The sequence below is a fragment of the Heliangelus exortis genome, chromosome 2 (assembly GCF_036169615.1).
Source record: "Heliangelus exortis chromosome 2, bHelExo1.hap1, whole genome shotgun sequence".
Lineage (NCBI taxonomy): Eukaryota > Metazoa > Chordata > Aves > Apodiformes > Trochilidae > Heliangelus > Heliangelus exortis.
Window position 1 is genome coordinate 146,900,120 of NC_092423.1, and position 25,113 is coordinate 146,925,232.

The 25,113-nt window shown below is 39.8% G+C and overlaps 1 protein-coding gene across 9 annotated transcripts in view; it reads right to left on the bottom strand.

The window, feature by feature from the left end:
* PTK2 (protein tyrosine kinase 2) overlaps window positions 1-25,113 on the bottom strand; it is a 220,657-nt gene that overhangs the window by 171,364 nt on the left and 24,180 nt on the right. For 5 of the 9 annotated variants that reach the window (XM_071738481.1, XM_071738491.1, XM_071738490.1 and 2 more), the window contains exon 3: window positions 8,756-8,782. The exons of the other annotated variants lie outside the window; for them this stretch is intronic. The gene's annotated coding sequence lies outside the window, so the exon portion shown is untranslated. The remainder of the gene's footprint in view (window positions 1-8,755; window positions 8,783-25,113) is intronic. 9 annotated transcript variants of the gene reach the window in all.

The following is a 25,113-nucleotide window of genomic DNA, read 5'->3' on the forward strand; positions in this document are numbered from 1 at the left end:
CTTGCTCCAGCTGATGCTCAACTATAGCACTGGAACTTAGATCCACTGTTTGCACAAAGTATAAAACAGACAACAGGTCTGCATATTCTGCTACTATCAGGGTGTCTCATTCCAGCAGGGTTTGCTATACTGAGCTCCAACTGGGACTTGGCCAGGTGGTTACAAAGGTACCCATGGAAATGGGGGCAAAGCAGCAGTGTCCTCTTGAAGTGCAACAACAATCACTGCACAGCTGCTCCCTGAGGCCAAGAATTCTCCTGCAGAAGGATAAGAAATTTTTGTAGCCTTGATGGAGTGCAGACAAAATTCAACTTCAGATTCAAGTACACTGCTTGAAGAACCTTTATCAATGCCCCTTCAGCTTTTTCTGCACCACCACTGCCATTCAGTTTCCCAGGAAGAAAAGAACATCCATGTGGGTGCCCAGTGTGGAATGCAATTGCTTCACGTAGTTACAGATAAGCTGAATGGGAACTGCCACCCATTTTGTTACAACAGAAGGAAAGAAAAATTAATGGCCCTGAACCCCCAAACTACCATTTGCAATCTACAACTCCAAACCAGGTAAACCTCTTGTAGCAAATCTGCATTCTGTTCTTGGCAAAACATTACCAGAAGCTATTTTTTGACAGCATGTAGACTATTAAGTCCTCCTACAATTTCTCTGATATTATTGACAAAAAAAAAAAAAAAATCCATAAAATTCAACAGCCTCTTATGTGTTTATTCACTGCAAAAAAGAATAAAATAAATAAACAAAAAAAAATATCCCAAACCACCAAATAATTTCCAGTGTTTTCTTCTTTTATATTATCTCTAAAAGCTTTTTCAAAAGGCTGGGGGGGGTTCTGGGCTTTAGTTGGGTGTTGTTTTTTTTTTTCCCCAAGAAGAATACCAGCTCTTAGTATCTTTAAAATAAAAGTGTTGTACCATCCCTCTCTTCCCTGCACCCCCAACTATGAGAGAGGTAAATTACCCACCTGTGAACTGGAAGGGTAACAAACATCTTCCTGGAAAACCTGGCTGAGGACTGTCAGCAGGTGCCTGTGTGACACTGAAGGTCAAGTTTCTTGTGCATCATCCTCACCAGGAGAACACACACAAGCTCAGCACTTCTAAAACAAATATACAATCTAGGAATAAAATTAAGTGTGCTGCCTAAAAGAATGGAGAATATGTGCAGATGACTTGGAGTCAGGATATTTCAAGTTATCCAGAGTGGAGCAGCACTGGTTCTCACTCACACGTTTTCCTGTCACTTAAGAGAAATTGAACAATTTTCCTTTCAAAGAGTAACCTTATCCCTTCAAGCTGCAAAATTACTATTCTGAAGACAACTTGTAACCTTAATTTCTAGGAAAGCAGATAAACTCTTTTTTTTTTTTCTTTCTAAGTCTTACTATATATTCAAAGGATTCAATTTTTATCTGATGGACCTTTGACTACTGGAATTCTTCCACCTCAAGGTCACTACACATGAGCAAGAACAATCTCAACAACATCCACCCAGTACCTTGGGAGTCAGAACTACAGACATAAACCTATAGAACAATGTCCTGACCCACTGCTTTTTTATTTCTTTGACTGTTTTCAACTCTCAGACTATTAAGCCAGTTTAACTTTTACAGGAATATTGGGCACAGGACCTGCAGGACCTTTCATGCCATTAACTCCTACTCCATACTTTCTCATGCAATCATACTCTAGTCCCATGAAGTGATAAATATACCAAAGTTCACCTTATTTGAGCATCAAAACAGACTAAAGCAGTTATGAAGGGTGCCACATCATTCGCAGACTCATAGTTTATGTCCTGAGTTTTTTTTTTAAATTCTACTTTCAATACACTATTTGAAAGTTCTCTCCTTCTACCCCATCTCCTTTTTCCACTGTCCCTAGACAGACTCCCAGAAAAAACAATGGTCTGCAGCCAGAGCAAGTTTCATAAATATAAACCATTTTAAAGACTGTCAGGGCAAACAGGGGAGGTTCCTGACAGCTGGAAAAAAGCAAACAGAACTCCAGTCCTCAAGAAGGGCAAGGAAGCTCAGGGTAGCTTCAGGCTGGTAATTATCCTCCAAAAGTGATGGAGCAATTAACTCAGGAAGCCATTTCTAAACATACCAAGACAATAAAGTGATCAGAAGTTGTTACCATGGATATCTGGAGGGGAAATCATGGCTGATCAACCTGACAGAGTTCTGTGATGGAAGTCTGTCCTGGTTTGGGCCAGGATAAAGGTGATTTTCTGTCTTGGACTTTTGCTTTCAGCTGAGTCTCTTGGAAGGAGCTGCACTTGCTGAAATGAACAGCAAGTTTCTCAGGCAGTGTCTGCTGCTGGGACTGATCCCACTCGATGTTTAGAGTTCCAGCTGGAGAATGGGGTGCAGAACCAAGGCCACTGCTCAGCTCTGAGGAGCATTTTACCCTCCAAGAGGAATAAAGAGGTCCCACCTGCAGCCCTCCTTTGGGGAGGAATGGACAAGATAGATGCCAGAATTGACCAGAGTATTCCATCCCATACACCTCATACTCAGTATAATTTCAGGGATCACAAGAGCTTCCTGCTTCCTGCCCTTCCTGCCTTTCCTGCTTCCCTTTCTTCCCCTGTCCCTGTTTGCTTGGGCATCCTGGGAGGATTCCATCCCTTCCTCTGCCTGTGCTCCTGATCCATGCCAGCCTGAATCTGTGTGTTCCTGCCTCCAGCTCCCCACTGCTGCTGACCCCAGGAGTCCAGCCTGGACTTTCCCAGGGCTGCCCTGCAGCCTGGGTGGGGATGGGAGAGTTATTGGGGGAAAGGGGGGAGGAACATGGGATCCATTTTCCTGCATATTTGTATATATTTAGTAATTTTTCCTCTTTATCATTATTGTTTCATTAAAGCTGTGTAGTTTAGTTTCCAACCCATCAGTCTCTCTCCCTTCTTCTCTCTCCTTTCTTTATCAGGGAGGAGAGAGAGATTAATAGAGAGCATCTGGTATTTGGTTTAATTGCCAGGACAGTGTTAAACCCTGACAAAGTCCTAGCTCAGGGGACAAGGGAATGCAGTTTCTCTTTACTTCAAGCAAGGCTTTTCAACACTGCCTCCAATGACAACATCCCAACAGGCAAATCAATGAAGTATGGACAGTGAGATGACCTGGACACTGTCTGAGGGTCAAACTGAAGGAGTTGTGATAAACAGATCAAAGTCCAGGTGAAGGCCAGTACAAAATAAAGATTAGTAAGAACACCAGTTTCCAAAGGAAAAAGACAATATTCTAAGTTACCTAAATTTTAGTGCAGTGGTTGGTATGTCTCATCTTCTCAGCACTACTACAGAGGTCAGGCTCACCAATAAAAATATCACCTTTTTCTCACTAAACCATGCTGCTGAGATGGACCTGTATGGACATTATAAAATATGAATGGGAGTGCAAGGAAGTGACAGTATCAAAAGTGCAGCCAAAATAAGCACAGAAAGTTTCACCAGAAAGGTTTGCAAGCAGATAGATTCCCTGTCAAGAACTCAGCTGCTGCCTCCCCACCTCCCCAAAGCATTCAACACACAAAACACAGCTTACCAGGGATAAAGAGGGATAAAGATGCTTCTTTAAGCATCAGAGGTGTACAACAATGGGAAAATGCCTTCTGTGAGGTTATTGGATTATTAAACCTACAAACAACATTTTACAATAGGAAGATTTAACACACAAACAGCAAGGGAAACTTCCTCAAAGTCATATTTATGTTATGAGCAGCAATCTCATCTGGAAATAATATAAGTTTTGTGATGCAGTATTTGGAAGTCCACAAATACCATGTACCTCTCTGGTAGTGAAAAGAATTAAATCTATAAGGCATATTTGCATCAAAAGAAGGTAAACCTCACATCTTCTGAACCATAAGGAGCATGCAGACAGCTATTCCAACTTGATAGCATTAACATTCATATCTTGAAAAATTATACTCTTTCATTTATAAGAATACTTCCTAATTTAAGTGCAAAAAAAATAAAAATTAAAAAACCAACAACCAAACAGAACAAAACAACCATAGCCACTATAAATAAAGGAAAACTAGAGTTTACTGTAGGATAAAAATCAGAATTTGCAGTAAAATTTGCAAAGATCCTTAGAAGAAAACAGCCTCCTGATTTTCATAGGACTAACTGTAAATACCACCTTTTAGTGAAAAAGACAGCACAGGGCTTCTTTGTGAGATCCCTTAAGCACCAGGTCAGGCATCCTGATGTGAAAGGAACTATTTACAGCCTTAGTGCAGCTTACATTTAGTTCTTATTTAAAATTAAAGTAACAAAGTTTTAGCTACACCATTGGTTACTTTTATTTTTCTTTAAGCAGAGACATCAACAATAGTTCTCTGCTCCTGTTATTTTGTTCTTATCTTCATGAATAATCACTGCATAATTTATTACACCCTGCAATACATGTGAACATTTTATTTTAAGAATACTGCACATCCTCAATTTTGTCACTTCTTGCTACTTCACCAGGCAATTCCTCAACTGATTTTTAATTTTCCACCTTTTAACATCACAGGAAGTATTAGTGTGTGGTGGCTGTTTTGTTGTTGGTTGTTTGGTTTTTATTTATTCTCTTAAAAGCAATGTTGCATTTCAAGTGGCTTTTTTAAGTTCATCACACAGGCAGGTGTAGATGTGGGGTAAGGAAGGTTCAGCTTTAAACTCCCCTCCTCATTTCTGCCAGGTAAGAGGAAAAGCCCCAGCAGATTGTTTTGAGCCCCTGTGCTTTTGCAGAAGGCACCAGGAGATTAATCTGGTTTAATTAAATGGATCAGCACAGCCATGCACACTAAAGACTGAATGAGGACAAGTTTTTAATTTAGAATGAACAACTTTGTTAGGTTGAGCTGAAATTATGTAACAATTTTTTTTTTTTCCTACTCCTAAGTGAACACTTGGAACTAAAAATAGTTCCAAGACCATTTATTATTTTAAGGTAAAAGTGACTGTGTGCTGATGGTATCTAAATTATACACTACACAGCAAAAAAAAAAAAGCACACAAAACCTGACAGACTTCAAATATATGCACACCTGGAATTAAGCTGCAAAAAACCCCACTGATTTCTTATTTTTTGATACCATATACCAGAAGACAGCAAGATTTTACCCAGCTCACCAGGTGTCCTCTGAAATCCAGACACATCAGGAACAAACATCCATACCTAAGATTGTTATGGGAGAATGTTTTGTTCCTTTTTTTTTTTTTTACTGAAAATCAGAATATGCTCATTTCCTTTATTTCTCTACCTACCTAGTACAGTTTTCGGGACAGCTTTTTGCTTTCCTATTTCATGATTCTCGTAATGAATACTTATTTTCCTAAAGAGATCAAGAACAAAGGACAAAGTCTGAAGAATCTCAGGATGGTTTGGGTTGGAAGGGACCTTAAAGATCATTTAATTCCAACCCCTCTGCCATGGGCAGGGACACCTCCCACCAGGCCAGCTTGCTCAAGGCCCCTGAATAAAAGTAACCTACAGCACAGCCATACTCATTTTAAATTCAGATTATGACAAAATACAGGAGGTAGTTGATCCCAAGAATTTTAAATCCCAACAGACCAAGTTTACCCACATTTGCCAAAGGGAACCAGTGTACTGTGAGCACACTCATGTTCCAAGAGAAGTTCACATATGGACAGGAGTGCTCTGTACTCTCTCTGCCTTTGAAATGATAATATTTTAGCAAGTTGTACTCCCAGCCCTTACTGCTTCACATTCCAAAAATTCTCTGTGCTCATATCCATGGCCTCAATTACAAGGTAGTAAAAAAAAAAACCAAGTTATCCATAGACTTCAAAGCAGTGGTATAGATTAATGTAGGATACCTCTCCTGAGTAATCATTTAACTAATGGCCTAATCAACTGATTCATTCAGCAGCATACAAACAATTCTTCTTTTAAAAGATTTTCTTCTGAAATGTAAGTGAAAAAGGAAGTGTTCTGGATGACCTGGGTCTATGAAGTTACATGTAATGTAACCTTAAACAAGGCAGTACAATAAAGACCATTTTAAGCCATCTCCTCCCTCCTCTTGCTTGCAACACACTCCATCATATTATGATGCATATTTCAAGTACTAAATCCAGGTGGCAAAAGTGACAGCATTTCTAGTGACATCTGTTGTCCATTGCTAAAAGTAACACCCAGTAAAAAAGAAAAAAAAAGAAAATTATTTCAAAACTTGAAATAAGAAAATACTGGGATTTATTGTGAATACAAGTTATGGTGATTAAAACTTCCCATCTGAAGGCAGAACCTCATCTTTATTCAAATGCATTGTATCTTTTATCCTGGCTATTTCCCCATTTGTCAAATTTCTTTTGAATTTTAATCCCATCACCCAATATGTAACTCTTTTTGCACTGATGTTACTGGCAGACTGAACAGGCACACAGTCTGTCACCCCAATCATTAACAAAAACACTGGAATACCACAGGAGAAGCCAGATCTCTGTGGGACCCCATTGGACACACCCTTCTCTTTTGGCAATATTTTAAGCATGTTTTTAAAACTGTTTTCCTTAGTGCCCCAGTCAGTGAATCCATCCTAGAGACAGGTGGTGGTGGACAGGTTTGCTACCCCTGTGCTCAGCCCTGGTGAGGCCACAGCTTGAGTCCTGTGTCCAGTTCTGGGCCCCTCAGCTCAGGAAGGAGATTGAGGTGCTGGAGCAGGTCCAGAGAAGAGCAAGGAGGCTGGGAAGGGATCCAGCACAAGTCCTGTGAGGAAGGGCTGAGGGAGCTGGGGGTGTTGAGGCTGGAGAAGAGGAGGCTCAGGGGAGACCTCATCACTCTCTCCAACTCCCTGAAAGGAGGTTGGAGCCAGGGGGGGTTGGGCTCTTTTCCCAGGCAACTCTCAGCAAGACAAGAGGGCACAAGAGGTCTCAAGTTGTGCCAGGGGAGGTTTAGGTTGGACATTAGAAAGAATTTCTTTACAGAGAGGGTGATCAGACATTGGAATGGGCTGCCCAGGGAAGGGGTGGATTCTCCATCCCTGGAGATATTTCAAAAGAGCCTGGATGTGGCACTCAGTGCCATGGGCTGGGAACTGCAGCGGGAGTGGATCAAGGGTTGGACTTGATGATCTATGAGGTCCCTTCCAACCCAGCCAATTCTGTGATTCTATGATACCCTCTACAAAGGGCCACAGAAAAAGGTTACCATTCCAAGCTCCTGGGCAAAGTTCTTGCCCTATCAGTACTTCAGTGACACAGCTACAAAGGACAATTGGATGCTGCCACACACAAATCCAAACTGAAAAGAATAATCTCATTGTGACTCAGATTCACAGCATCAAACAAACTCCAAGTCCCAAAAGGAAACTCGGAAGAGTTTCATCACACATCCTTGTTTTAAAAGCCACAGAAACCACCACAACATCTCTTATCTTCCTGTTAGCCTGACTAAAGATCAGGTATTTATTTTGCCAATATTCCCCACAAGTGCTTGGCTCTATGACAACTGGTCTCAGCACTCAATCATTTCAAAAATGCCTTCCTTAAGGGAAAAAGGCAGCAAAAACAACACAAAAACCCAAAACAAACAATAAGAAAACACACACAACATAAAAAAAACCACAACACTTTTTTTCTACATTTAGAGTGCTCTTCACTGCTTGAAGCAAACATTATTTAAAGTTCTTAAGTTCTTGTGGAAAGACTACAAATTATCAGCTACCAAATTTTTTTTTTAATTGCAATTTGATCCAAACAGGAAAGGGCAATCACCTCTGCAGGAGATTCACATGGACTTAGTACCATTACTGCTTTAGACACACACCTGTAAAAAGGGATCTTGTGGATAGATACACAGCTCAGTAAGAGGAAATAAAAGCATGGATACAAAACCAAAATCAGCAACACTCAGTCTCTTGCTCAAGATCCAGGAGTAAAAGCAGACCATGGTTATGATTCTAGAACTCACAAACTGTGGAGAGATGGACAAAATCCTGGGGAACAAAAGCCACCATCACCCTGTGGGCCACAGCACAACTTGAGCCCAAAGAAGGGAATTTATTAGGCTCAATACTTCATTAAAGCCCAAAAGTATCAAACAATAGAAAGAATAAACACTATTTTTAAAAATCAGGTCTTTTGGGTTTGGCTTTTTTTTTTTTTTTTTTTTTGGTGGGCTTTGGAGTTTTTGTTTGGAGTTTTTTAAAATATGTTAGAGTTGGGTTTTTTTCAGTTTTGTTTTTTTGTTTTGTTTTCAAACACCACAGATATAAGACAGGGGGTCCAACAGAACCTGTGAGATATTCCCAGCTCTGGCACAATGTCACCTGTGACTCCAAGCAAGTGAACCTGTCTGTCACCTTCCCCACTAACACCTGAGGAGATTACTTCTACTCATCCACACTTCCTTCCACATTGTCCCTCTGATTCACCACTAATACTATTTGTGGCTGCTGCTAATCTGTTCTGACAGCTGTATCACACTCTGAGCAAAGCAATTTTAAGCATTAACTATATCACACGTGTATTTAACAACTGCATGTATTTATATCTCAGTTACCTCCACCCCTTGTCAAAATATACTATTTAAATGTAAAAAAATCTGTACCTCAACAGGTTTTGTTTTGACCTCAGATCCCTACATGACTAAGTACCATGACAGTGCCAGTAAGATCTGATATTCTGATTATATAAAAGCACGACTATATTGGAAGCAAGCCCTTAAAAGCTGCTTGCTGTCACATCAAGACATAAATGAAAGAAGAGACGACTTACCTGCTGGCAAGGGAAGTCTTGAAATATCTGTAACAATAAAGAAATGCATTTAGAAACAAACAAAAAGCTGTAAAATTGCACTGGTCACATCATTTTTTCTGTAAGGCTGCACTTGTTTAATAAAGCACATTATCTGAAGCAATTTGCTAGCTGCTAGGCATGCCACATACAAATTAAAAGCATTTTCCTTGTCTCACCCTGCTCATTAACAAGATTACATTTTGCCCACCTAACTGAAGGACAAAGATTATCCTGCAAGGCAATGTGTAATTACTGCAGCAGAATACAGGTCACTACACACAAATTAAGTGTTATATTCAGATTTCACCATTATCACCTACACCATTTCAGAGCTGGAAGCATAAGGGTTAGTCTCTGCATAAAAGGAAGATACTATTGTATGTTTTCTTTACTATCAAACCTTTAAAACCAAGCTTACAAATGGTTAAGTATGAAAATAATATTAAAAGAAAGGAGACTGATTTTTGTTACTGAAGCATATGAGACATGGTTGCTGAACCTTTTCACAGAAAATGTCAAAGTTGTCCTTGAGTTGCAATCAACTTTACAAGAACCACTGCCCCAGAGTGTAAAGAAATTGTACTAAAAGTTGTATTCCTAATTCAAAATTATATTCCTAAAGAGAGGTGGGGGCAAATGAATTACAACTGATATTTAAAGGCTGCCTACGAAAAATGTAAAAAATTAACTGTGGTACTCTAATGGTAGTTGAAATACACTTAAAACACAAAATAAAAAAGCCAGAAAGATTTAAAAAAACAAACAAACAAACAAAAAAGCCCAAACAAACAGACACACACAAAAAAAACCCTTCCTATGCAATAAGAAATGCCTTGAGATAGGACAAATCCTGACAGGAAGAAGATGCATAAACTGCAGGAAGGAAAAATCTCAGGTTATCTGCTGCAACAGCTCCTGCACAGAATTCAGATCAGCAAATATGGAATGGAGCTTTCTCCTGGCAGAACACTACGTTGCCATTACTCTGGCAGGTCAAATGAAGAGAAATGTTTCATATTTTTGTCTGTCTAAATGTGTTTAGCAGTTTGTGTGCACTTTTTTTATAAAGCTGTGAAAAAAAATCCTGCTTGCAGTAAGGTATAGAGTACAAACACCTGTAACCACCTGAATGGAACAACTACAACAGCAAAAGTAGGAAGTACAGCATTTTATGTTAATTTTTCTACGGTGATAAAAGCTCATCTCTAAATTCCATTTATAATGAAAAAAAAAATGATTGTAAAGTTTAAGTTACTACAAAAAATTACAGCCGTTAAAATTTACTTCTAATTCTTGATGTAGTGGAAATGTTTTGTCACAGCATTTATTACCCTTGAAGCAGACAGTTTAAGTGTGCTTAGATAGCAGATTTAAAGAAACTAATGGTAAACACAACCACTAGGAAAATACATTATCATACACAAGCAGAAAAGCAGAAAACATTAATTTCCATTCCAGGAACTTAGCCATGTCATTTCAAACACCTCCAGGGAAAGCTCTGCAGCTAAGAGACAGACATATTTTTAAGGTAATCATGTCCTGATCATATTTTAGTGGTACCCTTAACACCTGAACTGCTGTTTCCACCTCCAGCTCTGCCCACACAGGCACCAGCATTCCCATAAATCCCATTACTGCACTGGAACATAACCCAACAGGGTACCTACAAGATCAGCATCATTACTATACTTAAATCAAGATTTCTTTCTGCCATGTTCCACTTCAAATTAGCTCCAGAAGTGCATTAACTGAAGAGCTGCTACACTTCTGGGATGAATATACCCAATAGCTTCCTGCCACTACACATTCTAATAAATTTTAGTGTAAGAGACTGTTCTCTACCATTAATTGTCATACAAAAGAGGTAAAAAAATAAATAGATATCTGAAGCTCGTATCAGTCTACTTGAAATTGTATTCAGGCACTTAGCAAGTTATTTGTATCACATTTTTCAAAGATTTCCATTCAGCACAAGGTTCTCTGTAGGATAATACATCTTAGTTCTTGCAAACACCAGCCACTACAGAAACATCAACTCATAATAGCATAAAGGAAGCAAACTCTGCCATAATTCCAAAGATAAAAGCAAAAATTCCACAGACACATAAAAAAAAAAAAAAAAATGCAGACACTGCAACAGTGACTGTTCATCACTTCCATGTATTTTTATTGACTGAAGAGTCACATCAGGGACTCCAATGATGATTCTTACCCTTGGGTTTACCCTGTCTCCTCAGTGCTGTCAAATAAGGCTTGAAACTTCTTAGCTTGATTTGCCAAATATGTTTTTCATTTAACATTTAGCACTGGAAAGCACCAGTGGATTCTGCCAACATTTTAAAAACTCCATTCACTGAGAAGTAAACAGACACAGCACTGAGGCAGCTACTCACTTCAGGTCACATTTACAACCTTGTCTTCTTTGCTGTGCTAGAACTTTTTCTTTTTGAAGCCCACTGTAGCATTCAGATTTCTATCTATGAGAGAATAATTAATTTCAGGGATTTTAGGGGAAAAACCTAAGATACTTGAGAGCGTTTGGGGCAGCTGTCCTTTTGGTAAGGACTCAGGAACAGCGTGGCCAGCAGGTCCAGGGAAGGGATTCTGCCCCTGTACTCAGCCCTGGGGAGGCCACAGCTTGAGTCTTGTGTCCAGTTCTGGGCCCCTCAGCTCAGGAAGGAGATTGAGGTGCTGGAGCAGGTTCAGAGAAGAGCAAGGAGGCTGGGAAGGGATCCAGCACAAGTCCTGTGAGGAAGGGCTGAGGGAGCTGGGGGTGTTGAGGCTGGAGAAGAGGAGGCTCAGGGGAGACCTCATCACTCTCTCCAACTCCCTGAAAGGAGGTTGGAGCCAGGGGGGGGTTGGGCTCTTTTCCCAGGCAACTCTCAGCAAGACAAGAGGGCACAAGAGGTCTCAAGTTGTGCCAGGGGAGGTTTAGGTTGGACATTAGAAAGAATTTCTTTATGGAGAGGGTGATCAGCCATTGGAATGGGCTGCCCAGGGAAGTGGTGGATTCTCCATCCCTGGAGATATTTCAAAAGAGCCTGGATGTGGCACTCAGTGCCATGGGCTGGGAACTGCAGTGGGAGTGGATCAAGGGTTGGACTTGATGATCTCTGAGGTCCCTTCCAACCCAGCCAATTCTGATTCTATGACTCTATGACTGACTCTTCTACAACTTATTTCATGAATGCTGTCACACAAACCCCACTGACAGAGATGCAGCATGAACCAATCTTACATTTCCTACCTGCTACACAGTAATTTTTCAAAGCAAAATTAAAAATTAATCAGACTCAATGTGCTTCTACTCCCATGGACACTTTAAAGAGATCAGTCACATTCTGCATTTATACTCTTGTATGTGTTACTGTGCTACAAGGTGGAGAATTGTCAGGCTGAACAGGCAGAAAAAAATAATTTGGGGCCACATGCTTTACAAACTTTTTCATACCTTGTAAACCTAAACCAGTTGTCAAGGAAAACTGTTTTTATACCAATTAGATAGTAGGAAGGATAGAGCAGATGGCCTCAAGAGGTCCATTCCAACCATAGAGTCTGTTACACCATACACAGATGACAACAGAAAGAGGTTCTGTAAACCAAAAGTTCCTCAGCCAAAAAAACCCCCCAAATTTCCAATGTATACCAGATACATACACGAATTCACTGAAGAACAAAAAAAGAGATAGATTTCAAAGAAATATTACTACTATTTCTTCTGTACCCATTGGGATCTCTTTAGGCAGTACAGCCCTCAAATAGGTTTTGTGTGTCCCATCACAAGGTTTTTTTCTCTGATTTATGGATGCCTTGACTACTGAGTATCTCTACCACTATATTTATGAAACTGTGAATTTTGCATTGCAGAGTCCCCTCAAATGTTTTCCTGGAAATGGAGCCATGATTTTATCACCTGCTTTCCAAGAGTAACATCTGATAATCAAAACCAAGAATATTTTGTAAGCTTTATATCCCTATCTCAAGGTAAAATGAGAAGATGGCTCCACAGACAGGATCTCAGACACTCACTCCAGCTGCAGCACTGATCTCCTCCCAGAGCTGTGGTAAAGCAGCAAACCACATGAAATTTAATCCTGTTCTCCTGCAGCAGAAGCTGCCTGACTCCAACCTAACTGTATTCCCTTGAAATCAATTCAGATATTCAGCTCATGAACTGATCTCTCTTTCCAGTGAAGAGTAAAGGTTTGCTGCACATGAGGAACCAGAGGAAGCCAAGGAGAACAGATCATTCAACAACAAATCCTTCCAGCTGAACAAGGAATATCCCAGTCTCATCATAAGATGCAATTTTCCTATTTATCTACCATTTAGGAATACACATGCATTTTCAGCTTTTAGTGCTTGTGTGCCTGATGCTGAAGGATGTTGTCCTAGAAGCTGTATTCAACAACCTGGAAGTCTCCCTTCCTTTTATTCTCTGCCAGACTAAAAAGGGAGCAGGATGTTCCTTCAATCTTTCATGAAGCAGAGAACTCAGCACTTATGTCAAAATACTTTCCTTAAAGAGCAAATAATTAATCAGAAAACAAGTCACCTTTAAAAAAAAAAAAAGCTTTGTTAAATTACATTTGTTGAGAAACTCAAGGATTTATCAATGATCAGTCAAGCAAAGATCTTGGAGATAGAATGAATTCATTCTCACAGCACACCCTCTAGAGATAAGCTGTTAAAAAGTTTTACAATGTGATTAAAGGATTGCATAAACCACCTATTAAGTTGTTCCATATGTGTATTTTTCATTCATAATTAAAAGTGCATCCATTATTTCTAACTTAAATCTAAGCAACTTTTAATTTAGCAGCCTGCAAAGCTGAATGCAAGCAGCCCTTCACTGTATCATTTCCCATTAAAGCAATTTTAGGCAATTTTAAAGAGCAATTCAGTAAAATGTTTTCTTATATTTGCTGTGTAGAATGAGAGGGGTAGAAGCAGCTCACTGTAAAGACCTATTTTCCCAAATCTTTTCTCATCCTTACAAGACTTTGCTTGAACTATTTTTGGGTTTAGTAGCTTCCCCAGTTTGCAAACACCAATTCCCTACACAGTATTCATACATCAATCATAATACTAAAAATATTATTTGCTTACTTAGATGGAGTTTTTCCCCAACTGACATATTTATTGCATTTGCCTTCAGCACAGCAGCAGCTGAATATCCAGCATTAAGTGGATATTGGAGGGGATGATTGTAGGGGAGACATCTCCATCCACAAAAACAGCCTGCTTTTTTTTTTTTTTTTTTTTTTTGTGGCTTGGCTAGAGCAGAAGAAATTAAATGTACAAAACCATACATCCTTTGTTTTCAACCCTACTCCATGGGAGACCCCTGCTGCACTGTAGTCCTTTACTATCTTTGTTTAAATCTTTGCTTCAACTGCAAATATCAGCAGTAATGATTTAATGCTTTCATTTATTTCTGTTGAAAAGGTTAACCAGCAAGCAGCCAAGAATTAACTGCTATGAGTTCCCTTCTCAGGAAACGTGCATAGCCTACAATATATTTTTATGAAGGTGTGATTAACCATTTACTGGTTTTAATTAATAAACTGCTGCCTCTGAAACACAAAAGCAACACAAAGAAAGTAGACCAACTGAAGTACTGTACAGAATACACCTTTTTTCAACTTATTTGTGCACTAGGCACATTTACAGTGTGATCACCACCTTATCTGACATATCTCAATAATTTCAACCACTGGTGAGCACAATGTTTTCACAGCAATACAAGCATCTGTGTCAGCTCACTTGACAAGTACCTCAGGAACTTGTTCAGTTTATATTGCCTTTTATAAAAGGACAATAAATTGACCAGTCAGTGGCTAATGGGTGATTGTGTTTTTCTCACTGCCCCAATCTTCTGTTAATATCTTTCCTCAGCTTCCCACCCACTGTGATTTTAAATCAAAAGCAATATTTAGTGTCCTTAGCCTGTATTATCTCCAAGGTCTTTCAACAGTTTCCAATCACAGTGCCCCCTCCCCTTCTCACTGAAACTTCTCCTACACCACTTTACTTACAGTTATTAAATGCTAGGTTTTGAAATTGAAAAAAATTCTGAATTCTGATTAAGATGCTGAGAGCAATCCACATGCACTTTCCTTCCTATCAGCTGAACTCTGTCCTGAACTAAAAGGACACACCTGTAAACTTCAAATTCATTTGCAGCACATCACTGGGCACGTCCATGAAGCTATCTACTCAGCCACCAGGAGCCAAATTTTAGGTTAGTTATACTGAGCAGTAAGATATTAAAAAGTCCCTGTGGAAGCTACATTCAAGGAGGTTAAGAAGAGCAAAAGAAATTACTCTATCATTACTCAGGGCAGGTGGGATAAATCTCATTACAGAGAGTTAAAGAACATGCAGTCTCTGAACAACTCAGATAAAGAATATATTTTCAATATCTATACAACATAAACTTTTTGCCTGTGGGGAAGAGAGGTTTGGACAGAAAGGAGTCTGGAGTAAAATGCCCAAGAATCGGGTTTTTTTATTTAGCACCAAAAAAATGGGAAAGTGCTATCTGAGTCTGAAGGCAACAGCAAACTCTTACAGGTAGACAAAAGCCATGGCACTGATAAAAAGAATCCAGAATCACAGAATCATAGAATTGGCTGGGTTGGAAGGGACCTCAGAGATCATCAAGTCCAACCCTTGATCCACTCCCACTGCAGTTCCCAGCCCATGGCACTGAGTGCCACATCCAGGCTCTTTTGAAATATCTCCAGGGATGGAGAATCCACCCCTTCCCTGGGCAGCCCATTCCAATGTCTGATCACCCTCTCCGTAAAGAAATTCTTTCTAATGTCCAACCTAAACCTCCCCTGGCACAACTTGAGACCTCTTGTGCCCTCTTGTCTTGCTGAGAGTTGCCTGGGAAAAGAGCCCAACCCCCCCTGGCTCCAACCTCCTTTCAGGGAGTTGTAGAGAGTGATGAGGTCTCCCCTGAGCCTCCTCTTCTCCAGCCTCAACACCCCCAGCTCCCTCAGCCCTTCCTCACAGGACTTGTGCTGGATCCCTTCACAGCCTCCTTGCTCTTCTCTGGACCTGCTCCAGCACCTCAATCTCCTTCCTGAGCTGAGGGGCCCAGAACTGGACACAGGACTCAAGCTGTGGCCTCCCCAGGGCTGAGTACAGGGGCAGAATCCCTTCCCTGGACCTGCTGGCCACGCTGTTCCTGATCCAGGCCAGGATGCCATTGGCCTTCTTGGCCACCTGGGCACACTGCTGGCTCATGTTCAGAAGGACCTTGCAAAGTGAAGAAAGTCACTACATGTGATGTAATGCATTCAGGGACAAATATTCTGAGCAATGCCCCTCCTTAACCACTTAGCATTTGCACTTTCTCTGGCTCCAGCTGTGGCAGGAAGGCTGAGTCACTGCTTTCCCCGAAATCATCAGCTCCAAGTGCAGTAGCTGACCAAAAGAAGGAAATAAAACAATGTGTATCACTGGGAAAACCTGGTATTGAAACATGCCACTGCACAAACCACTAAAGCACCCACATCTTGTGTTCAGCTCTGGTCTCTGCACCAGGAAAAATACACAGTGGACTTTGAGAAGGTCCAGAGCAGGTCAGCTGAAGTGATCAAGAGATGGAGCAGCTGCCAGGTAAAACCAGAATACAAAATGTGGAACCCTTCAGCTGGGAGGACAGGAAAGTCCCAGGGGAGGGTCTGGAGGCAGGTACCATCAGGATATTCAAAGGCAGCTCTCAGCTTTGCAGCAGGTTAAAAAGGAAGGATTAAGGCCTCATTAGGGAGGTACTGGCCAGCATCCCTGAGGGAGGGGGGATGCCAAGGAAATAGGGAGCCAGGTGAGCAGATACTATTCAAACACTGCTGCCAAGGCATGATGCTGGGCTGAAGGACCACTGGTCTCATCCAGCAGCATCTCATGTGTTCTCCATCTCCCTGTCATGGCTCTGTGAAGATGTAGGACAGTCACAAGCTTTAGATGTGACCTACAAGAATATCTACTCCATCAGAAGTGCTGTTTTAAGGATATGGCAGCCACATTACAGGAATGTTCTTATCCTTTAATGGCTTCTAGCAAAAGGAGACATATTTAACTCTGAGCAAGCTCCAGAAACTTTAAAACTGCTTAAGATATTTAAAGAGGTACATTTGTGTGCTGGCAGTGGTTCAGCTCTATCAGAAATCTCTCCAGTGCTGTGACCTGTGATCCTGTAATCTGATGGAAATACTCTGACATTTTATGAACCTAACAATTCAGGCCTCCAGGCATGCTTAGGGAAAGCCCTAGATGTGCACTCTGTACATTCCTATGCTCCTCCCCATTTTCACTACAGAGTGCTTGTTGGTAAAAGTGACAGGTTTAGTAGAGGATTTTATTTTTTTTTTTTCCCAAAGAACAACCACATTGTTTTGGCATTGCTTGCTGTCACTGAATTTCCACTGTCATTTCCCATCAGGGATGCAGGATATTCAGTGTGTCACCACAAGTCACCCATGTTTTCAGAAGGTGACAGGATTTTATAGTTCCTGTACTCAATACAAACGAGCACTGAATGCCAGCAAAGCTGTTTTGCTCTCTAGGTATGACAGGAAGAACGTGTAGATGCTTCAGAATGTAAAATAAATGTTTTTTCCAGGTACAGAATGAACACAACCAAGAATAAGAGAGTGAGGAGAAAAGTACTTCAGGCTAAAAACCAACAAACTAAAAACCAACTCAAATCCCAGAACACGAGGCAAGAGAAAACCGTTGGGTGTTTTTTAGAGGGTTTTGAAATTTTTTGTTTTTCAAATCAGTAGTTAAAAAGATTAAGAGTAACAGACTAGCAATGTAACAATCCCACTCAAATTTTCTTTCTGGCATACTAGAACAGTAATTTGCAAGTTTTCTGGGCTTTGTTTTCTTTAAAAACACATTCTTAGAAAGTTGGGAGAGTCATTCCCTTCATGTTCCACCACTGTAAAATTATGCTGTTTCCATGGTTATGGCCCACACATGGATTCCATTGTTACTCAAGGAGCTAGAATTCCAGTTTTAAGTTTTTCTTCATTTGAGGTTACAGAACATTCAAGACAAGTGAAAAAGGGTTGAGGATAATCAATGCAACGGGGAGGAAGGGGAGGAGGAAGGAAAAAATTCAAAGGATTGATTTGGAAAGAACACACACGAAATAGTATCAAAAGTTTAACCCAAGATAAGCACTTTGCCCATACATTGTACTTCACCCCCAAAAAAGTGCTAGTACAAGTTAACACTTGTATGCATGCAAAGATAAACTTACTGCCTTAAAAAAATGAAAACTTTTTATTAATCTCAATGGGATTACTGCAAAGCATTCACTGTGAGCTTGAGAGCTGCTGCAGTTTTGTTGTGTACAGAAATCTGCTCACCTAAACAGGATAAAAATCTGTTTTTAGCAATACTGGTGTTTTCTTAGTCTAATATTAGGAATGGAGAAAAAAATTGTTCTTAAAGCAAAGCATAGCATCCTTTTAGAATAAATGGGCATTTCCACAAACCTGTGGCTTTGGGCATTTGCAAAAAGAGATGGAGAGTGTCTGAAATCAGTTTTCCAGGGAGAAATGACAGTTTTGGATCTTAACGATGTAAAAAAAAAAAAAAAAAAAAAAATCAGACAACTGAGAACAGGATGCTCAGTGTGCTAAACAAACTTCCAACAAATGTACCACCACAGACACAGGGAAGATTTCTTTAAAGTAATTTTATTCCAGCAAGTCTTCCACGTCTCACTGGGAGCACAGATTACAACACTTCCAGCTACTGTACTGTCTGGAGGCACAACATGCTCCAAAGTGTGGTTCTGCTGGGGTGGTTTTTGGAAGAAAATAAAATTTTAAAAATAATTTAAAATAATTTTTAAATAATTAAAAAAAAAAAAAGAGTTTGCCAAAACCATCACAAGGGAATATTTTTTTCAAGAGCCATGTAGATTGAATAAGTTATTTGCTGAAGAACAGAGTAGACAGACACAAGGCAATGAGAATTGGCAAGGAGATAAAACCAAACATTATTTCAACCATTACACAAGCATATAGAATTATTTTAAAGCCAAAAAGATAAAGAGCTTACCTCAGGGTCTTTAAAAGGAATTTAGGGGCAACAGAAAAAGACAACAAATAAGGAAAAAGCAACAGAGTCATTATAGAGCTATATATTACACGTTCATCTACAGTGATGTAATTGATCTTTCCTGCTATGTTTCATGATAGCAGCATTTGTGGTAGGTCAGTGCCATCCTCCCCTCTCCCCAACAGAGCAGATGCAACAGCAGAAATGGAGAAAAAAAAAATTTCCCTAGCTTCTCCTCTGCTTCTCTCTCTCCCTTTATACCATTTTCCAGATGGAAAAGAGGGAGGAGGAATTAAGACCACAGACGATGATGACAAGTGAGGTAGGGAGAAACCACACGCAGAAAAAAAGCAAAAGAAAAACACACATACTCCAGGACAAAAAAAAACCTAAAGAGATGACTGAGGAAAACCAGATTACAAAGGAAGAAAAGGGTGTAAAATGGGGGAACAAGACTGCAGACAGAAGTGTTCATGTTCAGTACAGAACACGAAACAGGCTTTCTTCTCCTAACTGCTTGTGTCATGCAGCTGTCAGAAAGGGACTCTTAGAAGAGTGTCATTTTTATAAAAGGAAAACCCCCCCAACATGACTGTTCTTGGCAAGAATGTGATCAAATAAGAGGCCCAGTTGGCCTGACAGAACACAACACACGTGCCACCTCCAGATTCTGTTTGCTGGGAGCTCCAGACAGGGCCATTACTCAGAGCAGCAAAGTGAGCAAGTCCCATCATTTGTTTCCAACACAGCAGCAGAGACTCCAGCACAATATGATTAATGGATTCTCATATCCACAACCCCACTGAAAAGCTTCAGCGTGGCATCATTACGATTCTATCACCCCCGAGCTGCAATTTGAGACAGTATTTTCTCCTTAATCTACTGCTCTATTTAATCAATTTAATGCCCGGTGAAAAAAAACTTAATTTGACAAAACTGAATGCATTATTTCTCCCTGCCTCTGGCACAAGGCAGATTAAGACCACCAGAAATACTTGCGGAAAGATTAAAGGTTCATTACATCTTAGGTGGCAGATAAACATTAAATATGCTTTAAAATCTAGAGCCTGCAAACTCCACTGCATCCCAGAGCTGTGGTTTTTTAGTTAACACTGCAATTACCTCCCCAGCAGCTCACTCGAGTTGTGCCTCCTACACAAGACACAACTGTGATTTTTGAAGTCAAAGCTCAAAAAATGTTATTGCATAAAATACTACGACTCCACAGACACCAGGGAGCTAGAACAAGGACAAAGACAACACACAGTTTGTATCCACTTTACATCTCCCACTGAGGTTCCTGGCCAAAGTAAGGTTGGATAAACTCATGGGTCAGAACAGAGCAGGTTCTCTGCTGTCTCAGATGAGATAAACACCTTACAAGCCAACTCAAAGGTTATCAAGGTTCAATTTAATTAGGTTATCCAGACAAACATCAAAAGACAATGAGAAAGCTGCCAGAATGTTTGCAGGTCCACATGGAATGGTTTGAAGCTCTGAGCTGACAAGTTACAGGAGACACATCCACAACTCAGAGGTGCTCATCTGGCAGCCCCATAGCTGGAGGTACCCAAACCTGAGACTGGGGAGACTGGGGCTGGTCCTGCAAGCAGCAGCTTTTGTCACCCCAGTGCCAACACTGCAGTGTGACAGCACTATTTGTACTGGGAACTGAACACTTCTGCCCTCAGGGCTGTCAAACCAATTTTCCTCACAAATAAATAACAAGTCAATTTTAAGGGTAGCAGAGGGGAAAGGAACCCTGAGAGAGTGCTGCTCACCAAGCACACTCATTCCTTTCCTAGCTCAAAATCACTACGTCCCTTAATAACTCTGGCTTACCTTGCATTAATAAGTACTACAGAGCACTGCAGATCTATTTAAAATGGATTTTAAAGTCTACAATTTTGTACCTAGACATGACTTTTTAGGAAGAAAAAAAAATTCCAATACAAAATGCACCTATTATAAAAGTATGAAATTTACTTTATAAAAAAAAGGCTGAAATTGCTGCTGCTGCTAAGAGGCAGTGCTGTTTCACCTGGGAAGTACCTTGTCAGGTATTTCACTAACAGCTTTTTCCATTTCTGCAAAGGGATCATACAATGTAGACACCTAAATAATAACATCTTACTTGGACTTGCTTTGTTGCTATATAAAAAGCAGAGCTAATGGTGAATACCTCTGATGCTGATCTAGAATGATTCCTTATCAGCAAGCCAATTAGCTGTAACATGCATTGGCAGCCAAAGAAAATCATGATAAACTGAAAAAAGCCACAAAAGATCCTAATTATATAAGAATATTTGGTACAGCCCTGTGTAGGTTGGACTCAGTGAACAAATATTTTCTGCACAAAGAAGAGAATTCAAGACCACAAAGAAGCACACAGAAGAAATGTGTGCTTATGCCTCTGCATTTAGTGCTGGAAAGCAGCAGAACTTAACTCCTTTGTACCACAATATAGTCTGTGGGGAATGACAGCAAAAATGATAAAGCCTGAGCCAAGAAAAAACATGGTGAAGCTTTTTTAATTCTTGATATTGTAGTTCACTCATTACCCCATCATTCTGTGTGCCTGAAAAAGCAACACCAGCTCAGCTCTCATTACTTCAAACATGGATAAACCACTTGAGGGATATTCCCTAAAAAGTTTTGCCTTTTCTAACCATCAACTGGGTATGGAAGAAGGAAAGACCAGGAAAAGAAAAAAAAAATTAAAAAATCCAGCCTTCTCTGTACCTTACCCAACTTGGACAAAATCAGATGCCACTTAACCCCACAACAATAAGAATAAACAATTAAAATTGGCCACAATTATGAAGAACAGAACTGACAGTTCTCATGCACTTCTGACCTCAGTAACATCAAGAAGGTGAATAATTTTTAATTACAAGATGCCCTAGTCTTCAAATTATCATATAATGAAGTACCAGGTATCCCTATCACACCAAGTTATTTATCATACATTGTAACAACATAACTCCTATAGTATGCAAAAAATATATATGCAACTCTTACAAAAAAATTCAGATTAATAAAAAACGGAAACAACAGTGAGATTATCAAGATTTTTCCCTAATCTTCACTCCCCAAATTGCTAGTGAAGGCATCCAAAAACTCACCCTCAAGCAAAATTACAAGTTCAAGCTTATAAATGAGAAAGCAAATGGCTTAAGGTGCAAATTAAAAAAACCTTATTCAAATTTCCAGTAATTATTACAATGAGAACGATTCTCAGTGCAAGCTGTTTCAAAACCTAAGGGGGTTCAAACTGGATGTGAACATAAATTTGTTCAAAAATGTTAAAGTAATTCTGGCACAAAACCACTCAGCTACTGCACAAGGATGCCACTATTTCAGTAACTTCTGGATACAAACAGCTTTGCTGATATGCAGAAAGAGATCAAATTCAGGAACTGTAGCATGAACTTATTCCAGTGTCAGCATTGGTGGAGTTAATATTTATTTTGCAATTCTGCAAATTAAGCATTTGTGACAGCACAAAGGAACTTCGGGCTGCATATGCTAACAACATGTCATGGAATTGGAGTTGAAATAATTTCTATTTTGCATTTGTCTGCTGCAGCCCCACATCAGAAATGCACAACTTCTTAGTAACAGGATACTGAAAGCTCAGAGCAAAGCAGTGGAAGCTCAAAGAAGAATTATTTGCAGCCTAAATGACAGTGATTTAACCCTTTTGCCACATGAACACAATTTATCTATTTCTCACCTTTCTTCCCTTTCTCAATCACAGAGCAGTGATTCTCAAGGCCAGAAGGAAACCTCCACAGTGTGCTTCTATTTCTATAGCTAAAAAAACCCCACAGAAATCCCCTCTAAGAATTTGGACTAAAGTGGGCAACTCCAAATTCCAGAGAAGCAGAGCAGTGACTTTCTGTGTCTGTATTAGGTCTGTCAGTGGCCTAAAGAATGACCCAGAATCAATGAATCTGAGAATGGTTTGTGTTGGAAAGGAGCTCTCCTGAGGTGGGCAGGGACATCTTCAACTAAATCAGGTTGCTGAAGTTCCCAGACCAGCCTGAACTTGAACACTTCCAGCAATGGAGCATCTACAACTTTCAGCAATGGGCTCTTGGGGCTGAAGCCACACACTGAGTAAACCCATAATCCTTTAGAGCAGACTCACACTACACTAAGTTTTTTTTCCATAGTGCAATTATATGTCTCCTTGATCAATCTACAAAAATAAAAAATAGCCTAAAACAAATTTTCCATAGCTAGAGAATCCAGTGGAAACCTCCATCTGATACTGCTCTTAAAGGCTTTCCTCTCCTTAAGAGTTCTTCCAAAACTTGTACTCTAGGAAAATATTAATTCCTCCTGCTATCCCATTTAGCCACATCAGATTCCTTTATTCAAGTTTTCATAAGTCTTATTGTTACCATTGTTATTGTTCCATAAGGCTTATTGTTGCCTCAGCAGCTCTACAGATCACTTCATTTTTTATACAGTGCAATGGAAAACTGACAGCAGTACCAGAAAGCTTCAAATTTAAAAATCAGGACTAAGATGAAAATGAATGGCACAGCATGATGCAGTATCACAACTCTAATCTTGAAAATTTAAAACAAACCAAAACTTGCTCCTAGCTGGCAAGAAGCATCTTAGTCCTCTGGATGGTCTCAGGTTTCACACATCCCAGCTCAGGGGATACCCTGATATCAGCAGCCCAAAATCTGCAGCTCTTCAACTGCTGAACTCAGTGCCTGCCCCTATGAAACAGAGTTCCTGGTGGGCTTTGAAATCTTAAATTATGACCAGGGCTAGAGACCTGGAGGACATCAACCATCTAAAGATAGAGACATTATTCAAATGAAAGGCAATCAACTGTAACACTGATTAAGAACCAAAAGAATATCTATCTAAATGATTTTAAATAGCATGAAATATTAAAAAATAACTCATATGGCCTCATACAACAGCCATGACTCTTCACTGGTAGGGACAAAATCCTCTCATTCAAGAAAAGCATGACAAATTATGAAATTCACTTAATTCACATGTAGAAATTGTAAGATTAAGGTAGTAGAAACTTATGCTGGGAATACTCATGGACTCGATTACTGCCCAAATACTGATATTTGTGACAGAAAGATCCAGAAACTTGAGGTCTGAGTTTTGGGTTTTTGGGAAACTGAATGCCACGAGATGGACAGCATGAATGGGAAGTCTGGAATTTCCAAATATTTGACATGCAAATAATGTTACTTTCACATCCTTCCTAGCAGTAGTTTATTTCTTATTTTGTTCTACCCTTGTTTTCCCTTCATATTTACAAGCATTTCAAAGAGTAACTTGCACAGCAGAATTACTCAGTCTCAAGCTTGTGAAATTAGTTCAATATGCAAACTGCATGTGTAAAACAGACAGTAATTTGTAATTCAGATGCCCTGCATTCAGAACTACTGAAAGTTAAAGCAAGGAGTTGGACATCAATTAACCACAACTCAGAAGTGCCTTGAAGCTTAAAACCCAGCAATGCATAAATCAATATTTAATTTGCAGTCAGGGTAAAAGTAAAAAAAATGCCAACGAGTTACCTATGAAGTGTATATATTATAAACCACAAAGTGAAATAAATACCAAAGTGCACCACCAACAGCCTCAGCAATTTTATAAACATTTTAATGTAATTTTTTATAGTATCTTTTGCTTTTAAAAAAATTGGGGGAACAACCATCCCATTTAAGATACAAATGGCAGATACATGCCATTATTTACATAACCCAAAACCAAATTTTTTCCTGCCTACTTCTCTTCCTACCACATGGAATAAAGTAGGCTTTGAGAGGTTTCCATGCCCTTGGGCTGCTCACATCCCTGACTGCTTCCCTTCATCACATTTCTGCATTCTGCAGAAACTGGAGATATGGCAGACAAATCACAGTATTTCCTTGCTTCAACACATATTTTACGGATAGAGAGAAGAGTAAAAAGAACATGCAAAGTTATCAGGAATTCCTAAGCAGGCTGCATGTGCCCTCAAATAGTCAGAGCAGCCATAGGTAAAACATGGATGCTGCAGAGATGAAACCCAGGACTACCTGAAATGTGCCAACCTGCAGGAATTCTGCACTGCTGCCCCTTAGGAGGACTGAGAGAAAGAACAGTTCTACCATTTCTGTTCTTATTGTTTGGTTTCTATGGTCTTCTATAATTTACTATAATTTCTATGAGAAGAAAGATTCTAGACCCGAGGCCATGCTTTGGGTCTTTCCTAC